Source organism: Vespa crabro, chromosome 6 (assembly GCF_910589235.1).
Source record: "Vespa crabro chromosome 6, iyVesCrab1.2, whole genome shotgun sequence".
Classification (NCBI taxonomy): domain Eukaryota; kingdom Metazoa; phylum Arthropoda; class Insecta; order Hymenoptera; family Vespidae; genus Vespa; species Vespa crabro.
In genome coordinates, this window is record NC_060960.1 from 7,736,850 (window position 1) to 7,744,338 (window position 7,489).

General features: G+C 36.4%; 1 long non-coding RNA gene across 1 annotated transcript in view; it reads right to left on the bottom strand.

Annotated features, from left to right (window-relative positions):
- Nucleotides 1-2,420: 2,420 nt before the first annotated feature.
- Nucleotides 2,421-7,489, bottom strand: part of LOC124424980 — a 58,663-nt gene continuing 53,594 nt past the window's right edge. The window contains exons 2-3 of the long non-coding RNA XR_006942398.1: nt 6,140-6,669; nt 2,421-2,804 (exon numbers count right to left, since the gene is read on the bottom strand). This is a non-coding gene — a long non-coding RNA (uncharacterized LOC124424980). The remainder of the gene's footprint in view (nt 2,805-6,139; nt 6,670-7,489) is intronic.

Here is a 7,489-nt window from a genome sequence, read left to right on the forward strand (position 1 = left end):
ATTATGCCTATTTATCTGTGATGATACAAGCGAAAGTATGCTACGTAATAAGAGAGATCAAGACCAAAAACTCTCTTGAATGTTAGAGAAGAACGTATATTCGTTCGTTCGTCGAAGGGTTGATGTAAGGGACAATGGTCGTAAGGCCTCCTGTCAGAAAGACGTTCGCGTTTTGAAAGCTGTCGTCGTAGGTGGTCACGATAAACGTCAACTTTAATTAATCACACAACTATATTATTTCCCGTTTATGGGACCTCCCTATACGGCGTTCCTCTTATCCGTTTCTCCTTTTGGTGACTATTCGATGTGTTTGCTGGAGGTACGTTCGTTGAAGATGCGCTGAGAATGGGGTAGATATATGTATCCTATATATATATGTAGGTATATATATATATATATATATATACATATACATATGTATATATGGAAGTTCGAAGAGTAGACGTACACGCCGGATAAATCGTAAGCAACGCACTTTGCCCAGGACGTATATACAAAAGAGGGGCACGAAAGCAAAGCTACGGGCACCTTTACAAACAGGCTTCGTATAAACATGTCAGTCTGGCGAAGCTCGTCTCGAGAAACCGGCCCACGTTCATCCATCACTCTTGCGGAGGCGTCCGTCTCCTCTAGCTTCTCTTCGACCATCTCTCACTCCCTCTCTCTATCTATCTTTTGATAGTTCTCTCTCTCTCTCTCTCTCTTTTTCTCTCGTTTCTCTCGTTTCTCCTTCGCTTCCTACGATTCCGTGTCCTTTACGCGCGTTTTTTACGTCTACGTAAAAAGCGACCAAGGTTTAGCCGATTCCAAGGAGTAAGAGAAAGAGAGAGAGAGAGAGAGAGAGAGAGAGAGAGAGAGAGAGAGAGAGAGAGAGATAGTAACGGTGGAATTAATGTTAACGGATTTTTCCTTCCTTCGCTCCGCCGTTACGTTCTTACCCTTTTTCTTTTCCTTCGACGTTTCACCGTCGCGTTTGTCTTTCCGCTTACGTTTCACTTTGTATCCTTTTTTGCTCATCGCAATTTTACATTCCGCTTTTCCTGAACCTCGGCTACTCTACTTACAAGAATAGAATTAAATTACAAGAAGTCAATATAAATGAATTGAATTTTATTTAAATTAATTCAATTTTAACATCGTTTTAAATGATGGCATAAATATGATCGAAAATAAAACGTACTTGTATACCTTATCTCGTATCATTTTAAATATTATTGAATAAATAACGTTCATAATAATTTTATGTGTCGAGATTGTTGTGTTCGTGGAAAAAAATGAAAGAATAAAAAAAAAAAAAAAGAAAAAAAAAGAAAACAAAAACGAAATAAAAAGGAAAGAGAAAGAAAATGGTTAGAAAAAATTATTCATTCTTTAATTCAATATAATATTCGTATTATTATTTGATCTATATCAAATGTCAATAAAAAGATCAGATTGTAAGGTATAGTAATTGTGAAAATAACACTCGTTTATATGCACCTATCGGCGGCGTCGAAAAGTCAATGTGTAATATGACCGGATTATACTATATGCTTTAACAAGGCAAACAATCGATCATATACGCATTAAGACGTATATTTACATATTACTGTTTGCTTAGCTCTTATGTCAAGTTCTGTAGAGTTTACATCGACGATTATAAAAAAAAAAAAAAAAAAAAGAAAAAGAAAAAAAGAAATCCCGATCGATAGAGACTCGACACTGATTTTAATCATTTCCAATCTGTCAGCATTGATAAATCATAAAATTTTTTGTATCAATTATTAAAAAAAAAAAATAATATAATTTTTAATAATCTTACAAATTTCTATTAAAATCTGAACAATCTTTGCTATCAGACAATGTTCGATTATATAAATATTAATAAACTTTTACACACACATATATATATATATATATATATATATATATATATATATATATATGAATGTTTAAAATCGATTAAAGAAACGAACTAAAGGCATTCAATGAAGGAAGATTTCAGCAAAAGCAGTTCGCGTGAGCAACCATTTTCGGGAAGTACGAAATGACCTACCGTAACTTTTGCAGCGGGCGTGGCGGTCTGCGGAATGAATAGAAAGTACCTTTAATTAAAAAGGAGAAGTTATAGGTCTTGAAGAAGAAAATTACAAACGCATACACAATCACTTTATTTATATTATATCTACGTATCTACTTTGTCCATTGAAATTTCTACATTTTTTGAGGGCATCGAATTAAATGAAAATATTAAAATGCAATATCTATTATTTGAGATTCGACAAATCTCATTCTTAACGATCATATGTGAAATTATCATAAGCCCATTATTATAATGATACTTATCAAGTGAGAAGAAAAGAAAAGAAAAGAAAAAAAAAAAGAAAAAGAAAAAAGAAAAAAGAAAAATTTTTTGTTATTAATCGAAAAAATTTGTCAGAATTCGTCAGTTTACAGTTGAAATTTCGAATTAACAAACGATATCATCTGGATATTATAACATGGAAATCGTTTAAGGATAAATTTCTCCTTTTCAGAGAATGAGACAGACAGCGATTGACACCTGCCACTTCCCATGACGTTGGCTCATCATCGTCGCTCGATGGAGTAAGGAGGCCAACGACTGCTATCACTGATGAGGTAGCAACGGCTGTTAATTCGCTGATAAGAAATACTGAAGAACTTGCTTTTCCTACTCCCTTTTTACTCCTTCCCTCAAGCTTCGATACTTATTGGTTCCTATCTTGAAGTCGGTGGTGTGGCCCACGGAAGAAAGCCGGAATTACCGCGCCCATCTTTACGAGATATAAACTGCGGTAGGTAATCTGGTCGAAAGAAAAAAAAAAAAAATAAAAAAAACAAAAAAGAATTTCAACGTACTCGATCGGGATTACATTTACGATTTCGTTAATGATATCGCGATGATGTAGGGGAGGAGGGGTTTTAATGATATATATATATATATATATGATATTTTTAATGTTCACTATGAATAAATCATCGAAATAAATAACATTTTTTAAATCATTCGACAATACATTTTTTTCTTTTTATTTTTGTTTCATTTCTTTTCCTTCTTTTTTATTTCTTTCCTATGATTAAGAGATAATTCATCCATCATATGAGACTATATCTATAAATATAATATTATACTATTGTTACCTTTGATAATTATAGAGGAAATAAATGCTATAGGAATAATAATTACATTTGAAAAAATATTCCACAAAATGGCTATTGGTAGGATTCGAGTAAAGTTATCAATTATTGATCTACCGAAGGAGTAAGAAAAGAAATGAGAAAGAATAAAAGTATAAGTAAAGTGAGAAAGAGAAAGAGAGGGAATGAGAGAGTGAGAGAGACAGAAAGAGACTGGATTCGAAGCGAGCTTTAACGAAATCTGGTAATGGGGAGAGATAGGAGTTGAATGAGTAGCGTGGTTTAAGAGGGAAGCTGCGAATCCAAAGAAGAATCTGCGGAAAGAGAAGTACATGCTCGATCGAGGGGTTCGACTAAAAGAAGGAAGAAAGAAAGAAAGAAAGAAAGGAACGAACGAATGAACGAATGAACGAATGAAGGAACGAAGGTTATCTTCGTAAAGGAAAAAAGGACACGATGGATAAAGAATCTATATGCTATCGTGAACACGGCTTTCCACTGTCGAGAATAAGGAAAATGGTAGGGAAAGCTCGATAGTTCGAAGAAAACTTAAAAGTGAGATTGCACTGGCTATGATTAATGCGATCGTATTACCGAAGGAAGAATTTGCGATCGTACATTTTCCCAAGTTGTCACATAATCGAATTTTCTTCGAGGCATTTAACGATCGGACATTGTTAACTTCTTATAAAACGAATTCTGACGTATTTAGATACATTTTCGTTCCTTATTTTTATTTCGTCGTTAATTAGATAGAATCAATTCAGTTTAATGAGATGAGGATTAACTTAACAGATTAGATAATATCCGTACGATTAATCTGTTCTATCTCGAGATTAAAAATTTTTATTCGAAAACTTAATCGATCGGCAGGTCTCCTCTCGGCTATATCGGAAAATTACATCGGAAAATATACAAACGAAAAATAGAGAAATATTAAGAGATATATCGCACGTATTATCACGAACCATCAGCGCGCGTTTAACATACGATTGATTTTAAACGATTGGAAATATCAGTTGATTCGAGGTAATACCTGTTTATCATCCTGAAAATATTGATTTATTCGTATCTCTCTATAAAAGAAAAAAAAAGAAGAAAAATAAAAAAATAAAAAAAAGGAAAAAAAAAATATGTCTAATATAAAAGATTTTTAAAATGATTTCCTTCTTGTTGATAGACTCGCATAAAATTCTACGCGTAAGTAGAATCAGCCGAAACTTTCGTTCTCTCTTATCGAAGTAGATACGTGACAAGGAATGAGAAATTCGGTACGACTAAGGGAAATAAAATTCGTTCGCGATCGTCGCATGTAATCTCGATGGAGAGAGAGCTCTAAACAAGAGTTTAAAAGAGAGAAAGGGAGAAAGAGAGAAAGAGAAAGAGAGAGAGAGAGAAATAGAGGGTGAGAAGGAGAAAGAGAGTAGGGAAAAAATGAGATGAGCGGGAAGTAGTATGAGAGGTCAGAGGGAAGTAAAAGAGGTGGGTTTGTGGTAGAAGAAGGAAGGACATACAGAAAGGAGCCGACACGACGATGCCTCTCGATGGGGGGTAAAAGGCGATAAGACGCTGTGAGTAATGAGCAATGCCGCGAGTGATATCAGCTAGGCGAAAACGAGACATTTTTCGCCCTACCGCGACGATGAGAGGACACGACGATGGTTACGCGTTTACTTGAAAGTAAGAAAAAAGAAAGAGCAAAAGCAAGAGAGAGAGAGAGAGAGAGAGAGAGCTACAAATCAAGTTTTATACCGAAAAAAAGTTCATTATTGGTTCCCCATAAAAAGCTGTAAGAGAGAGAGAGAGAGAGAAAGAGAGAGAGGAGGGGGAGAGAGGAGGAGAGAGCCATTGGCGTAGGGAGTAAGAATTTCTTTCACAAAGAAGTAAGGTTCAACCAAAAGGGAGAGGATTTTCTCTGGATAGGGAATAGCGAAGGGAGGAAGGGAATACCTTTAAGCATTCTACTCAATTTTTCTCATGGTCCTTGATAACGGATACCTTCGACATTTACTTTCAAGTAAAACCGAGCGAACGCCTAGACGAGATGAACCTTCGTGAACCTTCGTACTTCATAATGAAACTTCATGATAAACCTTCTTCTCTCTTTCGTCCGATACCTATATATAGTTATCTATTCTCTCATTTCTTTTTTTTTTTACCTTCAAAAAGTAATAGCTTTTTTTTCTATTTTGTTTTTTTATTTTTTTTATTTTTTTTTTTTTTTTGTGTTCTTCCTTCTTTCTTTTTTCCTCAATGTAATAGCCAACAAGAATTTTTCGATATACGAAGAAACGACGAAGGAGAGAAATTTCAAAGGGAAATAAATGATCGTAATGTAATATTATAAATCCAATGCATCGCTATATCTTATTTGAAAAATGATTTTTCAAAAAAAAACTATCATCTATTAAGAGTTACGTTCAATCGTACGTTTAAAAACGAGAATTGTTTTACGATCGTAATTATGAAAATCCATCTAATCCTTTCTGTCTGTCTCTCTCTCTCTCTCTCTCTCTCTCTCTCGCGCGCGCGCGCGCGCGCGCTTTCTCTCTTCCGTATAATCCAAATACAAAGTCGGTCGCAAACACGGAACTAAAAGCGACTCCTTTCTCCCTAACCTCCCTCTTAATATCTTGTATTTTTTCTTTTCCTCTTTTTTTTTTTTTCTTTCTTTCTTTCTTTTCGCAGATCATTTATCATATTTTGTTGTCTCTTCAGAGACGCTCCTTTTGTCACCGGAGCGTCTTTATTCTCGGTTAACCGCGGCGGTAGGTAGATCCGAGGACGAACGGATGCGCGTAGGTGGTTCACGCTCGTGGATGAATGTACGAAAGTCCAAGGAACGTTAGCGAAGTGAAAGAGGGGGACTTGTGGGGTTGGATAGGTTGGGCGGTGGGGGTGTAGTGGTGGTTGGGCGGAGGGGGGGGATGTAAAGAGTGATAGAAAGAGAAAGAACGTAGAAGAGGATGGAACGAGTTTTAATTCCTCGGGCGGTACGTACCTTTGTGTACGGTCCTGCGCTCTTATGTCCTCTTTGAAAAAGCGAATGTGAGATAATGGAACGTAATGTAGCGTGATCCCTCCACTGCTACCTCTCCTGAAGTTGTCGGTGGTTTACCACATCGATTATATACGGTGTCAAGAAAGTAACTATGCCTATGTGGCAAACTCGTTCGTGTTTAAAAATGCTTGAAAATTGTTTTGACGTGAACAATAAGTAATTATTATTATTGTTGTATATCGTTGTTTTATTTCGAATTAAGATATATCTTTTTGACATTTTTCATTTCGAAATAATAATTCGCTCGTTGTTAGATATACGATGACACGCAAGACAAAGAAAAATTTATTTTCGATCGATAGATGTAGGATCTACCCTTCGTTATGAAGGAATATCCATGCTTCCTTTTAGCCTATAGAATAGGAAAAGTTCCGCATGTAGGGGGTCTCTTAATGATGCACCGGTTGAATCCCACGAAAGCTCAATTTCATCGTACTGGGTGACCAAAGGGCTAATCATTATGATGTTTCCTTGAAAGGATATAAAAAGAAAAAATAAATGAAAGTATATGCTTGCGTACTTTTAATTTTTTTTTTTTTCTTTTTTATGTATTATTCATATAGAAAACAATGTTATTAAACGTCAAACTCAAGAAAAGATGGAGAGTATTGTAGAAGAAGAAAAAACAAAAAGAAGACAAAAAAACGGATGGATCATTGATAAAAAGAGAAACGCGTAAATCGGTGTATTCACCCTAACTCGCGCCAATAATAATTCTTCAATTCTGACGTAGGTATGGTAAGGGATTGCGCGAGGGATGAAATCGGGCGGACGTATCCGTGTCGCGTACAGAGCCGTTCTCGTTCAACTCGAAATCATAATTTTTAATGAAGGCGTTGCGAACTCTGAAAATAATGGTCAACATTTCCTTCTCGTATTATTTTCGCGTGCGCGCCGGGGCACGGGGATTTACGAGAAGCGAATGGAAGCAGAAAATTAACGATTCCTAGGGGGTGGAGACGGTCGAAAGAGGGAAGTTGGTGGCGGAGTGGTGACGGCGTAGGAAGTTTTTCTTAGTATTTTAATATAAATGCGGCTGGTGCGGGCGGACTCCGGACGACTTGGCTATCCCCACCCCCTTTTCCACCCTTAACCACCCCTAACCACCTTCCCCGTTCTCTTTACCGTGCACCACGGCGGTTGTTTGCGGCAGTTTGTGCCAAGCTAAATGAAGAATGAAGCTGAAATTATTTGGTGGAAAACAGTGAAACAGGATGTGGAAACGACACCGTCTAAATTTACAGGGACCGCTGCATGCGTCGTTGGAGGATGAAGCGAGGAGGTGGTGCA